Raw genomic sequence first — 10,224 nt, 5'->3', positions numbered from 1 at the left:
AGAGTAGAAAATTGGTCGTATAAGTGCTGAGAATAAAGACATTTTACACTTATGGGTATAAATTACCTAGTTACCTACCCATTACCTAAATTACCTACCCATCTAGTCGGCAGATATTTAGGACACCTCGTGAGCTGTCCTAAGTAGTTAAGAGTTAACAGCAGGTGTCTTGATAATACTATAGAATAATGCAGTGAGTCAGTGGTTCCTGTGCCACATGTAATTGCATTGCAGTAGTTAAAAATAACTAATAAATGTTTTTATATTTCTATGTGATCAACCCATAAATAATATAGACCTACATGCAACAGCAAGTCTTGTGCTTTTGGCACTGAGTTATGTATAATAATTATGTATAACTGCATAGCATTTTGTCTTCATTTTGGCAGATTAACTCATGCTTATTTCTGAAGATTAACTCAGGTTGGAGTTGGAGCTGTGACCGAAAGGTGGCTGGTTCGAATCCCGGGCCGGGCGCTGGAAAAAACAGGTGGAATTGATCTGACCACTGGAGGGCTGCTGGGTTCACATCCTCAAAACATGAACCTTTTGTTGATCAGAACTCTAGAGGTTCTTCTTCACTGAACCCCAAAATATATATAACTTTTATTGATTTCATATTTTAAGGAAGTGATAGAAGCCTTTTTGGCTCTATAAGGAACCTTGTTTTCTAAACACGTTTTTCTTTTGATGATTTAATTATCTACATCATGTTATTTGAGAGTGTATAATAATAAACACATCATGTTATTTCAAGTTCTCCCTTTGGAGCGCAACATCACATTGTTAAATAATAGTCCTAAATTGGGCATGGCTATAAATTGGGCATTTGAAGGCATCTAGGGTGTAATATGAGTTTGATGAAAATGAACATTGTTGCAACGTTGTCCACAGACCCGGATTGAGAACCCCTGCAGTACCTCCACAGACCCCGGATTGAGAACCCCTGCAGTACCTCCACAGACCCCGGATTGAGAACCCTGATTTAGCAGATGCTCTTATCCAGAGTGATTTACAGTAAGTGCATTCATCTTAAGATATCAAGGTGAGACAACCACATATCACAGTCAAATATACAGGATACCAACATTCCATTCCTGATTAACAATGGATATATAGTGTTTCATCTTAAGATAGCTCTTTATTTTTTTAATGAACTCGATAAATTCTTTATAAATGGTCATCTTACCTCTTAGCTTTGGTGTCATGTCCCCCAGAGAGATGCATTTTAGAGGCAGGGCCCCCTCCTCTCTCTCCCCAGAGAGACTCATTTTAGAGCACTGACCCCTAAACAGAGATCCAACATGTTGGTTGTGGTTAATATGGTGACAACTAATTACTGAATGTCAATTGTTCACATTTATCCATTATCTCGTTTGAGAAATAAAACATTTACTAACAGACATATAGAAACAATCAGGTGATTTAATGCAATCACATGAATATGTAGTTGTGACATGTCATCTCCATGGCAACTGTCTGTAATAATAATAAGTCACTGTTTGTTAAGGTAGTTATAGACAGTACAGCAACAATAACAATAATAATAATAAGTCACTGTTTGTTAAGGTAGTTATAGACAGTACACACAACAATAATAATAATAATAATAAGTCACTGTTTGTTAAGGTAGTTATAGACAGTACAGCAACAATAACAATAATAATAATAAGTCACTGTTTGTTAAGGTAGTTATAGACAGTACAGCAACACAAGGTCATGTCTCACACTTCTTTTTATTCATGAAAAGTGGCTATTTATTGTCTTTCAATCTGTTATTTTCTAAATGTATCTGAGAATGTAGACAGAAGGGATAAAACGGACATGATTGATCTGAGGGGGAAATCACTGATCCATTCAGAAAGTTTATTTGCAACAAGTAAAGGATTTTATATTATGTAGAGTAAACTATATTATAATGTATAGTAGTGGGTTGTCAGTGATATGTAGATGTTATATTATGTAAAGTAGACTAGATTATAATGTATAGCAGTGGGTTGTCAGTGATATGTAGATGTTATATTATGTAAAGTAGACGAGGTTATAATGTATAGTAGTGGGTTGTTAGTGATATTGTAAAGTGGCTGTTCCACTGGATGTCAGAAGGTGAATTCACCAATTTGTAAGTCGCTCTGGATAAGAGCGTCTGCTAAATGACTTAAATGTAAATGTAATGTAAATATGTAGATGTTATATAATGTAAAGTAGACTAGGTTATAATGTATAGTAGTGGGTTGTTAGTGATATGTTATATTATGTAAAGTAGGCTAGGTTATAATGTATAATAGCAGTTTGTTTGTGATATACAGATCAAGGTCTATACCTCAGCTATAGCCTACATATCATAGATGACCAGTCTAAACCTGTTCAGATCAGTTCACATGATGTTATAGTCCTACCAGTAGCAGGACAGAGAATGTACTGTATATAACCTACATATCATAGATGACCAGTCTAAACCTGTTCAGATCAGTTCACATAATGTTATAGTCCTACCAGTAGCAGGACAGAGAATGTACTGTATATAACCTACATATCATAGATGACCAGTCTAAACCTGTTCAGATCAGTTCACATAATGTTATAGTCCTACCAGTAGCAGGACAGAGAATGTACTGTATATAACCTACATATCATAGATGACCAGTCTAAACCTGTTCAGATCAGTTCACATAATGTTATAGTCCTACCAGTAGCAGGACAGAGAATGTACTGTATATAACCTACATATCATAGATGACCAGTCTAAACCTGTTCAGATCAGTTCACATAATGTTATAGTCCTACCAGTAGCAGGACAGAGAATGTACTGTATATAACCTACATATCATAGATGACCAGTCTAAACCTGTTCAGATCAGTTCACAGAGACCATCAGGTTTGTCAGCATGATAAGTGATCATAGCTCAAACCTACTCTGACTATTGAATGTCTGACATCGACTAACCTTATAATAGTGTGTAGAAAGCCAAGACCAACGAGAGTTTGCCCATCTTTCCTACGTCTCAACACATTTATCTGACTTCTAATGTACTGAGAAATATGTGCCACAGTTTCAACAGCCATTTTATAACTGCGTAGGCTACAAACATACTTTTAATTTCATATGAGGAAATCACATAACTTACAGTCACTGGTGCAGACGCCTGTTTTCTCACAGATGAAGTAGCTTTCATAGACAACTCATTCAACCAGCCTAAACAACAGTCAATAAAAGATGTCAAATCGTCAAAGGAGAACACATGAAAGACAGGTATTTTGCTACAGATGTAGGATCTTAATTTGAGACAGTTTACTACAGCAGAAAAATTATGTGGATTATAATTAACATTTTAAAGTGGAAAGTGGAAATGACAAACTTCAGAAGCCTTTTAAAACATCAAATACACTGCAAGTTTTAGTTTTCCTGCAACAGGGTGATCAAATTCAGATCCTACATCTGTACAGAGATGATGTCTTTATCTGAAAAAGGAAGTTTGAGTTATTAGCAATGAAGTTGCAACTGTCAGCTGCTGTAAACCTCTGTGATTGGATGTTATAGACCCCAATCTGAACAGTTTCTTCCCCGTGGTTATAGCCTTTAGCTCTATGCTCAGTCTACCTAGTTCAATATATTGTTGTACGTAAACTTTGTGCAAACTCCACCGCCTGTATTCTGTCTCTTAATGTTTTCTTTCACTAGCAGCACCATGTCACCATGTTAAATAATGTGTTCAGATGTAGGATCTTTCCAACTCTGAGGACATGTCATTGTGATGTCATTAGTTACATTTCAACCTGTTGATGAAGGCAACTAGAAGGCTGAACCCAGAAGACAACTCTAAATCAACACTTACTGATATTATCCTAAAATCCTTTCACTCGTATTATTGTGTCTCTTTGTTCAACGAATGTGGGGCAGCCTGTGCTGTTAATATAGTTGAAAACAGCGGGCAGGGAGGTCAACACCCTACGTATTGCACCAATAGGGTTAACCCACATGGTGGGAATTGTTACCTGGCTCACACAAAAGCATGTCTCAGACACCAATGTAGCAAACAGCGGGGCAGGGAAGCGAACCCAGGTTGCATGTGTTAAAGGTGAACAACCTACGCATCGTGCCATTGGCATCAATTAGGTTAATTTGGTTGGAATTGTGACGTGGCTCATTTAGTAGTGAGGATCACTACACTATAGAGGAACTATGATACAATTACATTATCCACATGAAATGTAGAGGATCTGTCAGGATTTGGCCAGGGTTGTTCCGGGTTTTGGTCACTAGATGCCCCCATTGTGCTTTTTGACCTTATGTTTTCCCTTGTTCCCCATTATTATTTGCACCTGTACCTCGTTTCCCCTGATTGTATTTAAACCCTTAGTTTCCCTCAGTTCTGTGCTCTGTGTTTGTATGTTAGCACCCAGCCCTAGTGTTCTGTGTTTTCTTGTCGATTCCGGTGGATGCTCTTGTGGAATTCTGTTTTTGTTTTTGAGTGTCTCTTGAGGCTTTTTTGTGCTATTCCTACCACCTTTTGGATTTGCCATTTTTGTATTTAAGGACTTCTCCTTTTTACTTTATTAAATACACCGTCTTAAGTACTGCTGTGTCTGCCTCATCTTCTGGGTTCTGCTGACTATTCGTGGCTCAGTTGGTTAAGTGACTGTTTCTCACTCCGGAGACCCAGGTTCGTAACCGGGTCCTGACAGGATCACTACACTATAGAGGACCTATGATACAATTCCATTATCACATGAAATGTAGAGGAACTTATGATACAATTACATTATCATATGAAATGTGGAGGATTACTACACTAGAGGAACTATGATACAATTACATTATCATATGAAATGTAGAGGGTCATTCACACTATAGAGGAACTATGATACAATTACATTATCATATGACATTTAGAGTATCACTACACTATAGAGGAACTATGATACAATTACATTATCATATGAAATGTAGTGGGTCACTACACTATAGAGGAACTATGATACAATTACATTATCATGTTAAATGTAGTGAACTATAATATATGAATATTGATATATTGAATTTGACTTGACCACGTCCAGTCAGCTCCATGTTGTGTGATTAAACTGACACCAACCTGTCTCAGTAGAAGTAGACTGTTAGGAGTGTTTTACTGTCCATTCACTATACTAACATTACACCAGACATTTAATTTATCTACTGTTAGGAGTGTTTTACTTCACTATACTAACATTACACCAGACATTTAATTTATCTACTGTTAGGAGTGTTATACTTCAACTATACTAACATTACACCAGACATTTAATTTATCTACTGTTAGGAGTGTTATATCATTCACTATACTAACATTACACCATACATTTAATGTCTCTACACACTTTACAATAATCCCTGGTAGGATTCTCACCTTGTACGCCTGAATTCACAACCAGAACATGTCAAGTCATTGAGATATTTTCTGTTCTGTTCTGTATATTCTGATGGGTGAGGTCTGAGCTGGAATGTGAAGCTAACTGAAGCTGGCTAACTTTAGAAACCCAGTATATCTAGCTAGTATCATAGTTTACCCTCAGGCTACAATCAGGTTTCAGCATCAGGCAGCTATCAACATGCTGAAGTCGTAGGCTACAACCTGGGTTGTATTCATTAGTTTATTCCACAGCTAACAGTTTTAAAATGTTGCATAAAACATAGACTAAATGCTAGTACAATGTGACCTAAGCGGTTTCTGTTGCGTTTTGTTACAGTGGGCACTAATGAATACACACAACCTGTTTTGAGGAAGTGTAAGTTGTTGTTAGTCCTTCCACAATATTTATTTGTCTCTTTCACACAACAAACCTCCCTGAGTGAAAAGCATTAACAGCAGATTAGAAAGAGAAAATGTTTGTTTGTTGCTTGTTGTGTTTTAAGCCTGTTTTGAGAAGACAAGTCTATAGACCTATGATACAGTAGGAGATCACCCTGGTCTATAGACCTATGATACAGTAGGAGATCACCCTGGTCTATAGACCTATGATACAGTAGGAGATCACCCTGGTCTATAGACCTATGATACAGTAGGAGATCACCCTGGTCTATAGACCTATGATACAGTAGGAGATCACCCTGGTCTATAGACCTATGATACAGTAGGAGATCACCCTGGTCTATAGACCTATGATACAGTAGGAGATCACCCTGGTCTATAGACCTATGATACAGTAGGAGATCACCCTGGTCTATAGACCTATGATACAGTAGGAGATCACCCTGGTCTATAGACCTATGATACAGTAGGAGATCACCCTGGTCTATAGACCTATGATACAGTAGGAGATCACCCTGGTCTATAGACCTATGATACAGTAGGAGATCACCCTGGTCTATAGACCTATGATACAGTAGGAGATCACCCTGGTCTATAGACCTATGATACAGTAGGAGATCACCCTGGTCTATAGACCTATGATACAGTAGGAGATCACCCTGGTCTATAGACCTATGATACAGTAGGAGATCACCCTGGTCTATAGACCTATGATACAGTAGTAGATCACCCTGGTCTATAGACCTATGATACAGTAGGAGATCACCCTGGTCTATAGACCTATGATACAGTAGGAGATCACCCTGGTCTATAGACCTATGATGCAGTAGGAGATCACCCTGGTCTATAGACCTATGATACAGTAGGAGATCACCCTGGTCTATAGACCTATGATACAGTAGGAGATCACCCTGGTCTATAGACCTATGATACAGTAGGAGATCACCCTGGTCTATAGACCTATGATACAGTAGGAGATCACCCTGGTCTATAGACCTATGATACAGTAGGAGATCACCCTGGTCTATAGACCTATGATACAGTAGGAGATCACCCTGGTCTATAGACCTATGATACAGTAGGAGATCACCCTGGTCTATAGACCTATGATGCAGTAGGAGATCACCCTGGTCTATAGACCTATGATACAGTAGGAGATCACCCTGGTCTATAGGCCTATGATACAGTAGGAGATCACCCTGGTCTATAGACCTATGATACAGTAGGAGATCACCCTGGTCTATAGGACCCATGATACAGTACACTCTTGAGGATAAAGGGTTCCAAACAGGTCCTCTGGCTGTCCCCATAGGAGACGCTTTTGGGTTCCAGGTAGAATTCTCCTGGCTTCTATGTAGAACCCCTCTGTGGAAGAGTTTCATGGAACCCAAAAGGGTTCTACTAGTACCAAAAGGGTACTACAAATGGTTGTCCTATGGGGAGAGCCAAAGAATCCTTCTAGATTCTCGATAGTGTAGGAGTGATCACCCTGGGGCACACAGATGGGCAAGAACCAATTCACCCCACGCATCTAATTTAATATCAAAAACATTTTAAGGAGAGTAGGACTATTATAACACTGTCCACCAAAAATATCATCAACTATCTGAATACACATAACAATATCATCAACTATATGAATACACATAACAATATCATCAACTATATGAATACACATAACAATATCATCAACTATATGAATACACTAACATTATCATCAACTATATGAACACACATAGCAATCGTCGTCTTACCTTTTATCTCTCAATAGAAACAGAGTCTGAATGATCATCGGGTCGTCAAAAGTTAGTTTCATTTGCTCTGCTCATTTACATATCAGGTTCTGCCTGTTCTCTCTCCCTCTCTCTTTTTAGCTCTTACAATGTGTCTTGGCATACATTCTACAACTGTCTGGAAATCTATTCTCTCTCCATTACTTTCTCTTTGTCGTCTGTTGCTGTCTCTGTGTCTTGTCTGATGTCTCTCTCCATCATATCCTATTCTGTTGCTGTGTCTGTGTCTTGTCTGTGTCTCACTCCATCATATCGGCCTGCTACAATACAACATTCACAACATGAAAACACAACTACATAACACCATTAAATACAGTTGGAATGTAGTTAGAACTCAAACTGTTTCCATCAAACAGAAAAACAACAATAAATCTGGATCAACACATTTAGATTTCTAGATGCTGCACTTTGCTGTTTCATTACCCAGACAGCTGTTTAAGGTCATACCAAGGCAGAGTGTAGTATCAGTACTTAGGGGTCATAGGTCAGATCAGTGGTCATGGCTGATATGCATGGACAAGAAAACAAACTTTAAAGCCATTTTCTCAGATTCACTGTTTGTGTAGATGCTGTTTGTCTTTGTAGGACAGTAGTTCAGGTGGCTGTTTGTGTAGATGCTGTTTGTCTTTGTAGGACAGTAGTTCAGGTGGCTGTTTGTGTAGATGCTGTTTGTCTTTGTAGGACAGTTGTTCAGGTGGCTGTTTGTCTTTGTAGGACAGTAGTTCAGGTGGCTGTTTGTCTTTGTAGGACAGTAGTTCAGGTGGCTGTTTGTCTTTGTAGGACAGTAGTTCAGGTGGCTGTTTGTCTTTGTAGGACAGTAGTTCAGGTGGCTGTTTGTCTTTGTAGGACAGTAGTTCAGGTGGCTGTTTGTCTTTGTAGGACAGTAGTTCAGGTGGCTGTTTGTCTTTGTAGGACAGTAGTTCAGGTGGCTGTTTGTGTAGATGCTGTTTGTCTTTGTAGGACAGTAGTTCAGGTGGCTGTTTGTCTTTGTAGGACAGTAGTTCAGGTGGCTGTTTGTGTAGATGCTGTTTGTCTTTGTAGGACAGTAGTTCAGGTGGCTGTTTGTGTAGATGCTGTTTGTCTTTGTAGGACAGTAGTTCAGGTGGCTGTTTGTATTTGTAGGACAGTAGTTCAGGTGGCTGTTTGTGTAGATGCTGTTTGTCTTTGTAGGACAGTAGTTCAGGTGGCTGTTTGTGTAGATGCTGTTTGTCTTTGTAGGACAGTAGTTCAGGTGGCTGTTTGTCTTTGTAGGACAGTAGTTCAGGTGGCTGTTTGTCTTTGTAGGACAGTAGTTCAGGTGGCTGTTTGTGTAGATGCTGTTTGTCTTTGTAGGACAGTAGTTCAGGTGGCTGTTTGTCTTTGTAGGACAGTAGTTCAGGTGGCTGTTTGTCTTTGTAGGACAGTAGTTCAGGTGGCTGTTTGTGTAGATGCTGTTTGTCTTTGTAGGACAGTAGTTCAGGTGGCTGTTTGTGTAGATGCTGTTTGTCTTTGTAGGACAGTAGTTCAGGTGGCTGTTTGTCTCTGTAGGACAGTAGTTCAGGTGGCTGTTTGTCTTTGTAGGACAGTAGTTCAGGTGGCTGTTTGTCTTTGTAGGACAGTAGTTCAGGTGGCTGTTTGTGTAGATGCTGTTTGTCTTTGTAGGACAGTAGTTCAGGTGGCTGTTTGTCTTTGTAGGACAGTAGTTCAGGTGGCTCTTTGTCTTTGTAGGACAGTAGTTCAGGTGGCTGTTTGTCTTTGTAGGACAGTAGTTCAGGTGGCTCTTTGTCTTTGTAGGACAGTAGTTCAGGTGGCTGTTTGTCTTTGTAGGACAGTAGTTCAGGTGGCTGTTTGTCTTTGTAGGACAGTAGTTCAGGTGGCTGTTTGTCTTTGTAGGACAGTAGTTCAGGTGGCTGTTTGTCTTTGTAGGACAGTAGTTCAGGTGGCTGTTTGTGTAGATGCTGTTTGTCTTTGTAGGACAGTAGTTCAGGTGGCTGTTTGTGTAGATGCTGTTTGTCTTTGTAGGACAGTAGTTCAGGTGGCTGTTTGTCTTTGTAGGACAGTAGTTCAGGTGGCTGTTTGTCTTTGTAGGACAGTAGTTCAGGTGCCTGTTTGTGTAGATGCTGTTTGTCTTTGTAGGACAGTAGTTCAGGTGGCTGTTTGTGTAGATGCTGTTTGTCTTTGTAGGACAGTAGTTCAGGTGGCTGTTTGTGTAGATGCTGTTTGTCTTTGTAGGACAGTAGTTCAGGTGGCTGTTTGTGTAGATGCTGTTTGTCTTTGTAGGACAGTAGTTCAGGTGGCTGTTTGTCTTTGTAGGACAGTAGTTCAGGTGGCTGTTTGTATTTGTAGGACAGTAGTTCAGGTGGCTGTTTGTCTTTGTAGGACAGTAGTTCAGGTGGCTGTTTGTCTTTGTAGGACAGTAGTTCAGGTGGCTGTTTGTCTTTGTAGGACAGTAGTTCAGGTGGCTGTTTGTGTAGATGCTGTTTGTCTTTGTAGGACAGTAGTTCAGGTGGCTGTTTGTGTAGATGCTGTTTGTCTCTGTAGGACAGTAGTTCAGGTGGCTGTTTGTCTTTGTAGGACAGTAGTTCAGGTGGCTGTTTGTCTTTGTAGGACAGTAGTTCAGGTGGCTGTTTGTGTAGATGCTGTTTGTCTTTGTAGGACAG

At 39.5% G+C, this 10,224-nt stretch overlaps 1 long non-coding RNA gene across 1 annotated transcript; it reads right to left on the bottom strand.

Moving 5' to 3' along the window:
• Positions 1 to 1,005: 1,005 nt before the first annotated feature.
• Positions 1,006 to 7,673, bottom strand: LOC135537832 (uncharacterized). The gene is made up of 3 exons (XR_010455283.1): positions 7,547 to 7,673; positions 3,129 to 3,196; positions 1,006 to 1,287 (listed from the first exon to the last, which is right to left on the bottom strand). It is a non-coding gene; the product is annotated as an uncharacterized LOC135537832 (long non-coding RNA).
• Positions 7,674 to 10,224: the final 2,551 nt, after the last annotated feature.

The sequence above is a fragment of the Oncorhynchus masou genome, unplaced genomic scaffold, assembly GCF_036934945.1.
Source record: "Oncorhynchus masou masou isolate Uvic2021 unplaced genomic scaffold, UVic_Omas_1.1 unplaced_scaffold_8526, whole genome shotgun sequence".
In the NCBI taxonomy this organism is placed as follows: domain Eukaryota; kingdom Metazoa; phylum Chordata; class Actinopteri; order Salmoniformes; family Salmonidae; genus Oncorhynchus; species Oncorhynchus masou.
This window is presented reverse-complemented; position numbering and strand designations above follow the sequence as displayed.